Raw genomic sequence first — 14,340 nt, 5'->3', positions numbered from 1 at the left:
GAAACCTTTGAACAGTAACAATAAATTAAGAGACTGGACAACTTATTCTGAATGCTTGCTTTTTCAATTGTAAAATGAGAAGAATGATCTTTCCAAGGGAAAAAATGAAAAAAGAAAATGCATTCTTTTTCTCTTGAAAATTGCTAAATGATTTCTAGCAACTTTTCTTATCCGACTAAATTGAAATTACCTTAACTGATTTCCTCAACCTGGTTCTCTGAGAAAGATCTAAATAATCTCTAAGATCTAAATAATTCCCATCTGCATGTCCATCTGAATGTGCCCCATCATTCCCTTTATTTTCCCTGAACCCTTATCCAGTAACCTATTAAATTCTTAAGATATTAGAGAATATGTTAGAGGGAGGTGAATTATCCAAGCTCTAGCATGTTCTTATACTGCCATGAAAATAAGAGGGTAAGAAGATCAGAGTTCCCTTTGTGCCCCTTGAAGGAAAAGGGAAGGAACACTAAAGGGGTAGTGACTGGTAGGCCAGTCAGGAACATGCATCTCTAAACTACTGACTTGGCACACTACTTCTTGCTCAGCTAGAGAGCAATAAAATGTGCTTAGTTATGGTACTAAGCTGAAAATATTGTGATTGCTTGGATCACAAGAGGAAGTGAAGAATTGTGTTTTAAGCAGCAGGAAATGTAGGGAGAAGGGCTGTAAGAGGAGGCTGGTTTGCTTAGTTCTGCTTCTCAGTGAGCCATTAAAGGATACTTTTAGTTGTTGTAGTTTTATTTTTTTTTAATTAGCCTGATTGTATCACATTTCTTTGGAAGAATGAATTAAAGATTATTAATATTTCATTTTCTATTTTATTTCCAGATTTCCCTGTTTGGACTGTGCCTTAGACTCGCGGGTAAGGTATGTTATAAGGACAAACTAATTCACGTAAGAGGAAAAAACACCCTCTTCCCAGTTCTTTCTGAATATTCAGATACAGAAATCATAGAATCATTGAATGGTTTTGCTTGGAAGAGGCCTGAAAGGTCACCAACTCTCCTGCTATAGGCAAGGACACCTTTCACTATACCAGTTTGCTCAAAGCCCCATCCAATCTGGCCTTGAGCATTTCCAGGAACAGGGCATCCATCCCCAGCTGTTCTAGGCAATCTGTTCCAGGGTCTCACTACCCTCACAGAAATGAATTTCTCCCTAATAACTAATATAATCCTACTCTTTTGTTTTAAAGCCATTACCCCTTGGCCTGTCACTATATGACCTTGTGAAAAGTCCCTCTCCTGCTTTCTTATGTGCCTCCTTTAGGCACTGGAAGGCTTCTTTGAGGTCACCCTAGAGTCTTCTCCAGGCTGAACAATCCAACTCTCTCAGCCTGTCTTGATAGAAGAGGTGCTCCAGGTGCTCCAGGCCTCAGATCCTCTTCAACCTTTCTTAAACAGAATAGAAGGGACACTCTTCCAGAAGTAAAGAATAGGGAAAATAAAGCTAGAGAAGTACTTGGGACAGAATTTCATTCAACCCACAGTACAAATCAAAACCAAATTTAAAATATCTTTTAAACTATTATTTTAAAATATATGTTTGTTGAATTAGTCTCAAATTTTTGATGACAAGTATCCAATTCCACAGTCTTTCCTACTGTATATATTACTTAAAATAGGAGAGAAGAACTGACTCTTCTTCAGTGCCTTCATATAGTTTAGAAATAAAAACTTCTGCATTTTGGGTTCATCCCAAGTCTCATGTGGGATATGTAATACCTCTATGCTTCTACTAAAACACTATAAAAACAGAACCAAGACAAACAGAGAGATAAATGGACAGATAAATGGCAAATGTTTTAATTTAGATAAAATTACAAAATAATAGATAAAAGAAAAGAGGACAAGGACATAAATCAAACTACCATCTGCTAGGAATAACTTGTGGGAATATAGCTGTCAAGTCCTTTAAATTCTAAACAGTACTACCATTGTGGGCATTTTTGTGCCTAAATTGTGTGTCTACAACTCCCTGTGTGTTTCGCATACACATAAGAAAATTTTAATCTTAATTAAATCAAGAGAGCAAAATGAAAATTAAGTTCCAGCTATGAATTCTGGGAAACAACTTGAGATAGAGATAATGAAGGGATGATTAATTTGACAAGTTATCTAATGTAAGTAAATATTGCTGGGTTGCGAAAGTAATTTTAAAGAAAATGCAGAGTTGATAGTTATATTTGCCCTAGGGAAAATATATATGAGTGATATTGTCTTCATACTCCTACTCAGTCTACCCTTTGTGAAAATATATTTATTGCCTGTTTTTCAGTCTTGGTTCACATGATATATATTTTATGTGTTTTGTTGAAAATCATGTATTTTACAAAATATGTGGAATATATACACTTTAATTCACAAATATATACATATATGTCTAGATATTTTTACACAGAGAGATAAAGAAGAAAAAGAGTGAATGTGTGTTACGAAAGCAAAGACAATCAGCTTCCCTGGCTGATTGTTGTTGTTTCATTGGAATGGAAACAGCAGAAACATATATTATCCTGAGGTGTGAAAAAAGTCTTCCTCCAGTTATTAATGTCTCAGCTGACTGTTTTGTGAATGAATGTCTAAACCAGGCAGAACCATAGGAAATTTAAACAGCTATTATAAACTCATGTGTAAAAATATTTGAGATTATACATGGGTGGAAGATTCAACTTGACTACTATATCATAATTGACACCCATCTTAAAGCATCAATTTGGTAATTTTGTTTCTTATCAAATGTTTATATTTTATTTACTGCCCATCCCATTTCCCTGTCTCCCACAAGAGCCATATCAAGTTTCAGGTGCTGAAACATTTTCAGAAACTGCAGAAACTATCCACATATAAAACATATGACAGAACTGTGACCCCTGAGACAGAGAATTTATTTATGATGATATTTAGCTTTTTCAATCCCTTATTTCCCTTTTCAATCACTATCTGGAAATGATACTTTACAAATTTTAGATTGAGTAATCCATTTCAGCGTCTGTATAAGAAACAAAGAAATTTTCAATCTGGCACTTGTAATAGAATCACAGAATTAATGAATTTGTAAGTGAACAGCATATAATGCAAATAAACCTAAAAAACATTTTTATTAGTCTTATTTTTTTACATGCTGGTTCTGGCTAGTCCAAAAAAAGCTTCAATAGAAAATATTGTGTCATTTTTTTCTATTATATAAAATCTATTATTTTCAGAAGTTTGTAACAGAATCATAATAAATTAATCATTCTGTTTGCAAATTACACTGCAGTTATTTGTGGTTTTTTTTAAATATAAGAATCTTCAGGGAAAGAGATAGGATTACTCTAAGATACCATAAGTAAAGAATGGAAAAATTCCAAGTTAGTATGTATTTGAATAATTTTAAATGGCACAAAATCTTCTACAAGACATGAACATTAAATTCATTTAATTAAATTATAATATTTATATAATCAGCAAGCCAAGGTATCTCAGACTGCTCTGTTGTGTGGTTCCCATGGACCCTTTCATTCTAGTTGGGGCAAAAAGCTACAGACTATATTTTCTTTGAAATGCGTCATTTTGTTTGATGAAAACTGTCCCAAAGCAATTAGTGTCATAGCTTTGAAAGAAACATAAGTAGAAATTGAAAAAACAAAGGGGAAAGGAGCACTTATAAATCTGCCTCTTATGCCCACAAACCAGTGCAATGCTGAGTGTCCTGATCTAGTGAAGTAATCCTGTTGGAGGAGATCCTCACAGCAGAAAGGTGATTTGTGTCACGAAGCCACAAGCCTGCCTCCCTGGGGGACATGTGCCCAGACCACCCAGTACTTAACCTGGTTGTATAAATGTGGAAAACAACAGTGTTAGCATAATGCTGGGCATGAGCTAACGTGCTCAGGCTTTTAATTCCAGGTTGCTTTATTTGGCTGTCCCAGGGCATGGGTGAAACAGATGCATAACTGCCTCCAGCTGCTTATGAACATATCCTCTATATGAATCTCAGTGAAGGAGGGGGAAAGGAGGTGAACACACCCTTCACAGCAAAGTTTGGCTGTAACCAATTTGCTTTGATTATCAGATCCCCTGTTCAAAATAACTATCTAGCCAGGTCGGCGTTTGGGCAATACAAATTTGCACATCAGGCTAAGACCAGAAGCCTCAAGGGAGGCCCGGTTGCCACAGACCCAAGCTCCAGAGAAGTGATGCCACCAGAATGTGCTTCTCATTAAAAACCACATAGCATTGTATGCTGCCTGTTTCTAACATTCTGAGGCAAATAGATTAATATATTTAAAACATTCCAGTCTTTTCAATCTTCTAAAAATATATCCTGGAATAGACAAGGTTTAATGTTTGATACAGGTACACCTATTCAGGACCTTCATCTCAGACTAATTCTCCTAGAAGAAGGACTTTTGGCAGAACAATCATGACTGTATGCTCAAAAAGACTAAGGAAAAAAAATTTCATTTTATTTTAACACTTTGCTTTTGACAGCAACCATTTTTACAGATAATCGGTTTCCTGTGGTGCTTCCCAACAAATAGAAAAGATTTGTAGCTGGCAGCATTGGTCAATCTGAAAAGCAGAGTAACCTTCAAAGTCTGCACATGAAGAAGGGAGGTTGCTGTAGGATAGGACAGGAGAGAACAGGAAAAGGTAGTGAAGGCAAGGCAAGGCAAGTCATACTCTGTTCTGTAATGTTAGTTATATTAGATGTCTACTTCCCACATTATTGTAATATACATTCCATCTTCCATTTGCAGTAAAAACTAAATTGTTCAGTTAATGTATTTCATATGAAATTCACTTCTATTGAAAAAAAAAAAAAAGAACTGGCTGGTTCATAGTTATGAATCTGACTTACCTAAGTGGCTGATAATTATGCCGCTAACTTGAGTGGACACAGAACCCCATCCTTATTAACTTGTGCTTTCTTATTGACTCACTGCATTTAAATTGTGTCTGGAAATGCCATCTATAAAATTGTTTTGAGGGCATTTTGTGATGCTATGTCACCACACTATTGCTTACAAATTGCTGCAAAAGTTACACTTAAGAGCAATATTAGGAAACAGTAGTAATGTGTACCTAATAAAATCCAGACTGTATGCTAGGGAACTGCTTTCTCATTGTGAGACTAGTTTTTCCTCACAAGGAAACTAAAGAAGTCCAGAAAGTGGCCTAATCACAGTTCAGTTCTCAAGAAAGTCATAACACAGGGAGTTAATACACCTTGGAAGAAAACAATGTGTAATTCCACAACACTCTGCATCCCACCTAGATAATTTAACTCTGTCTGACAGTCAAGGAATGACACAATAAATCACTAAAATGGTTGGTTGCTTTATAAAATATTTTATTTCTGGTGTATTACCTCTAGATACCTGGATGAAAAATATTTCTTACTGAAATTGGATTTTAAGCTCCTCCCCCAACTACTCCATTACATTAATTAATTCCTTTCCTTTACATAATGAGGTAATTGGGTTCTCCTTTACTTTCCATGCAGTTCTGTGTAATTTTTAAGGCTAGCTGTGATTTAAAACATGGCAGAGAGGTGGTTCATTTTTTAAAATCAAAATGGAGTATCAATGTATGTTGTTGACACAAGTATCTAATTGCATTGGAATCCTAGAATTCTGTCTATAAGGTTAGACACAAAGACTGTTTAAGAGTAAGGGTGTCGTGGTTTGACATGTCAAACCATGACAAAGGGTAACTATGCCAAAGCCTGGGACACATCCATTTCAAAACACATGCCCAGGTGGTGCTTCACTGGAGTGAGGACTCGGAACACAGGAAAAGGTGGCCCTTGGAAATCTACTAGTATAATGCACTGTTGCATGGCCCACTGTTCCCAGATCCAGTGTATTTACAACACAGGAGCAAGACTTCGATCCAGCACTTTCATGGTGCCACATGGAGGTGCAGAGGAAACAGAAGTGTTTTTCCTCTACTCTCTTGTCAGCAGTGCACAGGAGAGCAATCAAAGCTGGGTGCTGCATGTAAACATCACATGGAAGGTGAGTCTAGATTGGGAAAAAGTGTACAGGTTTTGCATCACAGTCCAAGTGCTGTCAGAAGTCGGTACCATGGAAGAAAGAATGCAAAATACCACTGTGATATCATTCAACAGAAAACATGAGAAGGTAACTACCTGATGTATGTTCAGTCATTCCCCATGTTTCAGCAATGTTCAGTAAACACCCAGTGATATCCTTAAAGTTCGTAATTCATGATACTCAGCTTATATTTGATTTCCATTAAATTTATGGGCTATTTACCTTTCCTATGCTGCCATCCCCTTCAAAAAGAGCGTTAAATGTTAAAAAATCACAGCTGCACCCCTGTCATTTGTCTTTTTAATGTACATGTGTTTGAATGCAGCTTCCTTTCTTCCCCTTTCCCAGTTTCCTCTCAGATAATATGTACTTCCTAAAAGCATGAATCTGTACCTAACTTGACAGAATAAGAGAAAAGGGGTTGACTGGATTGGATCCATCTGATCACTCATATTATGCCTACCCGTATTAAATGGTGAATTTAATCATTATACATACACTACACATATGAGAACACTGCAGCATTAAGCAATAGAAGAGATTCACAGGAAGAAGATCATTGAACAAACATTCCACAAGCATGGGTTCATTGACAAGCTTAATTATGCCTATTATACCTGAATGGTATTACTTTTTTTTTTTTTTTTTTTTTTTTAAGAATAAAAATATGACAAAAACAGAAGTTGGGAGCTATTCAGCCATAACAACCACAAACCCTTAATTAAGTGTGGTGATCCTGGATGTATTGAAGCCATAATTGAATTTTTATTGACTTTAATGGGGACAAGATTTCACCAGCAAACATTCAGAAATCTGTAAGAGTTTAAAAAAAATAAAATGAAGTCACTCAAGTTTCTTACACTCTGAGTATTAAATAAGAGCAAACCATGATGCTAATCAGGTTTGACTTCTAAAATGCAGTGTTTATGGAAAGAAGTTTGAACATTGAGAAATCCACAATGGGAACTATTTAAACTAAAATATTTTATGATGCTTTAATTACCTTGGGCTTAGTTATGATTTTGGCTTTTTTTCTCAGGACTGTCAGCTGCAGTAGTGATGGGTACAGATAGCTCCCTAGGGATGAGGATGTGAAAGTAGGGAATGACTGATTTTTCTATATCACAAAAATATTTTAAGTGCTTTAAACATTACAGTTTGACTTTTCAGTTCTGAACTATATCTTTTGAATAAAAAATGATACTTGACGAGGCAAGAAAATGTATTTAAAAGTCCAAGAAAAAATTATATTGCAGGTGGGTTGCAATAAGCCTGGTGAGCTTTGGACCCTTAATTGCTCTCAGAAGCCCCAGAATAAAAAAACCCTGCCATATTATCAAGTAAGCTGCAAAAAGCATAGAAGGTTGGGGAAAATAGACCTCTCAAGGCTTCCATGGTTTTGGCACATAAATATCCCTCCAGGTGCTCTACTGATGATCCTGTAGCTTGAAGGAGGAGCTCTAATAAGAAGACAGGCAGAGCAATTTTAATACATTAAATATGTCATCATACCTGCAGTTTCAGCAAATCAAAATGTTTAATGGAAGCAATATTCCCTTAAAAAATTTCCAGTTATTCAGAATGCTGCTTTCATGCTACAATGCAAAATCACATGGATGACTGTTGTCCTGCCCCTGTACACATCTTTCTTCTCCTTTTCTATGTTCTTTTTCCAGTTTTGGTGGGTTTAAACTCATAATAGAATATACTCAGGTTTTATACTCTGTTTATTCTCCTTGAATATTATTCTTTACTGTGTCTGTCTCCAAAAGTCTTAATCCAGTGTTTTGACGGAAAAAAATTCTACAGATTAGGAATGTTGGTTATGTTTTAGTAAGATTCTTAGTTTCAGCTTCCCTGTACTACACTACCTTCTAACAGTAGTGTATTCTAACAGTATTTTCTTTACAATCACTGTACTGTCCAAAAATATCTGGTGTATTAAGGTGACCTACAAGGTAGTCTAACGGAGGTTCAACTAAGTTGGCATGCAAGAGACTATGCCCATTTTTTTGTACTGCCACTGGCATGTACCTTGGGCATCAGACATCTTAAAATGGAAACACAAGCAGCTTTATAAAAATCTTTGAAAATAGCTTTTTAAAGTTTTTTTTTTTCAATTGTTCATAATAACTACATTATTATTTTCCAATCCTGTGCTTCATTAAACTACAGAGGTAAGTAATCTAAATTACATAAAAGTAATCTAAATTACTTCTGTGAAAGCTATTTATGAACAACAAATTTTTTGCTGGTTGGTCAAAATTGTTCCCCAGCTTTCAGAACCTCCATAAGAAATGTCATTATTTCAGAAGAGGAATATGTTAATAGTCTCAGTTCTTTAGATCATGGTGCTAATAACGCTGATCTTATGGGTTCAATCCCCACATGGGCCATTCCTTTGAGAGTTGGGCTTGATGATCCTTGTGGGTCCCACCCCACTCAGAATGTCCTGTGATTCTGTGAAATACTGACCAGAACAAGGAAAAATAATGTGTTCATTAATTCACAAAACCACTTCATTCAGACAGGCTCAGTTTATTTTCCAACTTAGATCAGACTGTTTAATACCTATATCACAGAAATTGCGTTTCTGTTACAAAGACAACCAAACACTTAAAAAATCAGCTGTGAAAGAAAATCCACAGCTTCAGACATTGATGGTGTGAAGCTCCCAATCCAAAATGTTGTGTATCTGGTTTTCAAAAAAGGCTGAAGTCCAAAGATTTCCTTAGTTCAAAGTGGAAACCCACCTTAAAATAATGGGTTTAATTTTTATTTGAATGTCTAAATATGACTTAAAAGCCTTCACCAAATGGTTTTCCACTATGGAGACACCACAACACATCTAACTTTTCTTCGTAAATTTTAATATGCCAGAGATTATTTGATCCTTGGGAAGCAGCATGGAACTCCTTTCAGACACAAAAATTTGAGACCACTAATGCTAGGCACCCCTGCTCCAAGCAAGAAACTTTGATACAGGTCAAAATCCATAAATTCTTTATTAGCCCTTCTTTAAAAAAGAAACTCATTAGAAAGAAACAGTTCTTATGAAAATCTTAAAATACAATGTGCCTGTTTGGCAGCAAGGGCTCCTCAGAAGTGACTTCTATACTTGATATTGACAAGATGTGGAGTCCTTTTACTTCACAGCTAAAACTCATTAGGCCCACAGGTCAAGCCCATTTCTCTCTTCAAAATTATTTTACTAGTTGTCTAGTTTTTGTACTCTCTCTTCACATTCTTTTAAGGAACTCAGGGAGCTCGATACACTCAACTGTTGATAGCTGGTTATCTAAAGCAAAGGTCATCTTCAGTCCTCTTTTCTGGTGAGATAAAGTCAGTTTCTTCGCAAACATCTCAGGTCAGTCTTACCTTGCATTTTCTGCTGAACTTCACAGTCACATTGTCCTTGCCCATCTTCTCTCATTTTAAGGGTTTATTGGTCAGCCACACTCAGTAAGGTGACTCAAAAGCATTTTTATATTATTGTTTTAGGAGCTAAAGGTTATAAAATACAGCGATACCAGAAAGCTCCTTTTTTGCTCCAGGTGCAAGTTAGTGTGTGCCAAGAGGAAGCAATTCAGTAGGCCAAGTGGGCTTCACCACCTTACTTAACTAGCACTGTAAAGAGGCAAAATTCTGATTTAAAGACACCTCACTACCTCTAGGGATAATTTTGTACCCTTGGCAAAGAATTAATTCTAAGCCCCTGGGTTGTTTAGGCTCTACAATCCATAAAATAACTTAACAATTTTTTGACAACATTTTCACATTCCCCATGTGTGTAGAAGTTATTTTTCATGGAGTCTTCAAACAAGCTGACACAAGAGAAGCCTGCTGGGGTTGGCTCAGTTTATCTGTAATGAGTCAAAAAAGACAGAAGCTAATATTCCACTCTACAACTGGAATCAGCAGCTTATCTCATTAACTATTCACAGTGGAGCTGCTATGCTTGAGGAAGCTGGATAATTCTCCCTTTCTTTAGGTGAAAACGTTACTCAAGCATTGTGAAGCTGCAATTTATCCTTAGTGCAAGCCTGCCATGAAATAACTACTTTACTATTTACAAAAAAACCTCATAACAACTTAGAGTTTTTATGGCATTTTCAGCTAAAGATGATTCTAACATTCCAAAACACAGTACGATGATTTCCATTTGCTAGTTTAGGTATTTTAAATCTTTACAATGTCTGAAAGCATTGGATAAAATTCTCAAAGCACATCTGTAAGTTCAAAAAGCCACATTGAAATCAAACTAGCAATAAGTGTTTCTTGACTGATATCTTAGATGCCAAATTGTATTCTGGAAGCAGTTTTATAACCAGATTCTGAACTTTGAAATAGGGTTTTAGGTTTATAACAGAAACAATTACAAAAGCAAGGCCAAGTCCCTGCATCTGGATTCAATGGTCGCACCATTGGTCTTGGAAGTTCCAAATCTAAGTCTGTACAAAAAAATGTTAAGAACTTCTGTAGTGTAGATACAGTGGAGGTATATTGGCTTATTCTTTAAGAAAATAAAAGATAGTGATAGGAATAAGCAAGAAATGTTTTTAAATGTATCTACATTTCCAGTTGGAAAAATATATTTATATTTCATTTTTCAGAACATATTTCTAAAAAAGATTAAACTAGTACTTTCAACTCAGCTTTAAATCTGTTTTAACCCCTCTCCTAGATATGGCCTCCAAGTGTCATTTGTAGCAGATTTTGCTACGTCTGCTTATCAGAGCAGACATATGAAAAACACTGCTTTCTAATATTTTGGCCACTGGATTTCATTTAGCCATTCAGATCACACAGACTTGTCTAATGCTGCACTACTAAAAACATTATAAAACTGAATAAGATACAGCAAAACATAATCTAAATCTGCACTTATCTATCTGACATGCTGAGCATTAGGAAAACATATATTATCTTCAATCACATGCTGTTATGCTACTTACCAGCTCAGATAAAAAACAATTATATTCTGCAAGTCTACACATGAGTAAATCAAAAAAGCTGTTCATTGCTAAAATCCTCTAATCTCTAAAATGATATGTTTTTGTTTTTGCTGTGTCCAGTTCAGTTCTTATAGAGGGCATTAAGGTATCTGTGGCCTATAGGAATATTTAAAAGATGAAGCAGAACACATCTCATGATTTCTCCAGGGTTTGTGGCATGTTTTGTTAACACTCCTAGAGTTTTGTTACTTACCTGGCACCAGCTATACAAAGCCTCTTTCAGTACATCTAGTCTTACTGCTGAAATACATTCAGTGTAAAGTCACCTGGGCATCCACTTCAGGATTAAGATTGCCTTCCACTATGTAAAATCCAGTGACTCTGAAGTGTTTCTGTGTTAGTTTTTGATGCAGAAATACACAGAATACCAAGAAGGGTAGGAGAAGCACTTGTTTCAGTCAAGAGAGTGTTTCTGAAATCAGGGATAGATAAAAAATGGAGCTGGAATAGCTGCCCAGTGAAATAGGGAAAATATCTCTGATTAGTGTTCCTGAGGACCTTGTTAAGTTTCTGGAAATAGCTGTACATCAGGATAGCCTGTGTTATTAGGAGTCTAAGTTTATTGGCCTAAAAGTCACATGTGCTTCCTACTGAGGTAACAAGAAGTGACAACACATTGTAGTGTTTCAAGCATGCACCACAAAAAGTGTAGCAAATCTTGGAGCTTAGAGGGAAGAGCCAAGTATTTGGGGTCTAAGTTTCATTGGTAGACAGGACTTGAACAGCTGAGCAGCAGTTCGGCAGCATTCTTAGGACAAAATTTGTTCTTCAACTTGAAATGTTGTTTTTCAGTATAAAAGGAACAGCAGTGGCTGAGAAGGTTAAAACTGAGGAATTGGAGAAGCGTTTTGTAATTTCAATGCCAGATAATATAGTGTAAACCACAGTAAAGTGAAGGAGACTCTAGTGGAGAATGTTTGCTGCCCACTGCTACAGATAATTATTTTTCTTTTTTTTATAATACTGTAATGAAAGTTAAATTCTTAGCTGAGGAAAGCAAGCAAATAAAATAAAGTTCTCATCACCTCTTTTATTTCAGCTCTTTTTTTGAAAAAAGGGAAATATTTTTCTTTCCTTGGCTAATTCTTTAGCTGACAACAGAAAGAAGAAAATTTGTCTCTATTATGCTTAATTTTAAAGATCGGGAAGTTGCATAGAAAATGCCCAACAACAGTTGCCAGTTATTACTCCCAGGTTATTAAAAGTCTGATAGAAGCAACCTATGCAGTTAAAAGAAAAACTTCCTCTTCACAACATTTCACTGGGAAAACAGAAATAAAGTAAGAGAAATAAAGAGATACTGGCACACAGCCAGAGGAAACTATACCTATTTCTTCTAGTGGTAACTCTTATTACAGATTGAAGTAGATTCTTTCATTCATACTTTTAATCACAGTGCCTCTTTATTCCATCACTTGTTAATACTTTAAGAAGCTACACCATTTCCTGCCCCTCTGCTTTGTCGTTTGGAACAAAGATAAAGCAGTACTGCATCTCTTGAGGTAACAAGAGGAACAATCTTGCCCCATGGGCTTTCATCCAAGTCACCCCTCAGATAAGCTAAGTACAAATGTGCTACACTGGTCTGGGGGAAACTGAAGAGCCCTGTGTAGCTGCGGCAGTGTATACAGCACTTGTCTGTCCTGTGCTCAAAGGTCTCCGGATGCAAGTCAATCCAGAGACCCGTGATGGGCAGAAGAGTCAGCCCAGCGCTGTGCTCAAGCAAACAAACTCTGCGCAAAGGCAGACATGGGATCAAGCTAACACAGCCATACAATCCCCGTCTGGAGCTGCCCTGCAGACACAGCCAGTGGGCTCCAGCCACCCACCAGACATGCCCAAAGGCACTGGAAGCAAGGACAGCCGTGTGACATTTTTGTTTGCACTGGCACAAGAAACAGTTCTGTTTTGCTGATGGCAGCTGAGGGCCCACCAAGGCTGTGGCAGCCCCTAACACCCTCTGTTACTAACTCCCTGCCTCCTCTGTTGCCTGTGTTTTCTGCATACCTCAGTGAGCCTTGGCCTATCATTGCTTTCCCTCCCACACTGCTGACCCTCATTTTTTCTTCATTTCTTGTTAATCAGCATTTACTCCAATTAGTTTGTGATATAACATGTCAGGCATTATAGTTCAAACACATGAAAGACCAAAAGTAAATAAAGGAAATACTGACGCTGGCAGTAGACCCAGCATGCCCTCCCAATACAAACACTCAGAGCCTGAAGACAAGTAGTGAACAAGTCATGACAGTACGTGGGTATTATTTCTGTAAGCTAACAGTTTGTTTTTCTGCATCATAAAGTTGAATGCAGTCCATCAACTTTTCTAGAACTCTTCATTTTTCTGATGGAAGTTAAACAAGGTCCTAATTCAGCTGCAAAAATTTATTCCCCATTTGCTGCCAAGTGGTAAAAGCAATAGTTAATTTATTACCAGCTCCAACAGAAGGCATTTTAAAACTGCTGCTTTTTCATGTGTGTCACTCATGGGATTTTCAGTCTTCTGGGCTCCCTCTTTCTGCTCTTTTGGAGACAGCTGTCAGGAAAGTTAACCTGTCTACCAAGTTTATTCATCATCAAAACTGTGATGGTCTACTCCTCTCTTTTTTAAACCACACCAATAAAAAAAAAAATCAGTTTCAACTTCAAAAATTTTGTCTTGTTTAATAAACAGAATCACAGTGCTCTCTCTCCTTCCTGCATGAGGCTGCTTGACAAGAGAAACTGAAAGAGAATCCCAACTCACTGCTATGAGAAGGAAGACATTTGCCATAGATAATAAGAGAGGAAAGAAGACTGGAAGTTTAATTCCACATACAGCTATTCTTTCAGCAAGAACCATGGGATAAAGCAGTACACTTCGATTGGCCAAGAAGCAGAACCTGGGGCAAGAAGGATAATCATAGAATAATAGAACTGGTTAAGTTGGAAGGGACCTTAAAGATCATCCTTCTACCAGACCACTTTACTCAGAGCCCCATAAAACCTGGCCTTAAAATGATAGAATAGAATCATCAAATCATCAAGGTTGAGAAAGACCTCCAAGACCGTCAAGTCCAACCTTTGACTGAACACCACCATGCCAACTAAACCATAGTACTATAACTGCCATGTCCAATCATTTCTTGAAGACTTCCCAACTCTATCACCTCCCAGGGCATTCTGTTCCAAAGTTCTTCATGTTCACCCAGGTGCTGACCAGCACCCCCAGGCCCTTTTTCATTCTGCTTTTCAGAGCTTTTCAGGCACTCTGCCCCCAGCCTCTAGTGCTGCATGGAGTTG

The sequence above is a fragment of the Lonchura striata genome, chromosome 2, assembly GCF_046129695.1.
Source record: "Lonchura striata isolate bLonStr1 chromosome 2, bLonStr1.mat, whole genome shotgun sequence".
Lineage (NCBI taxonomy): Eukaryota > Metazoa > Chordata > Aves > Passeriformes > Estrildidae > Lonchura > Lonchura striata.
Note: the sequence above shows the minus strand (reverse complement) of the source record.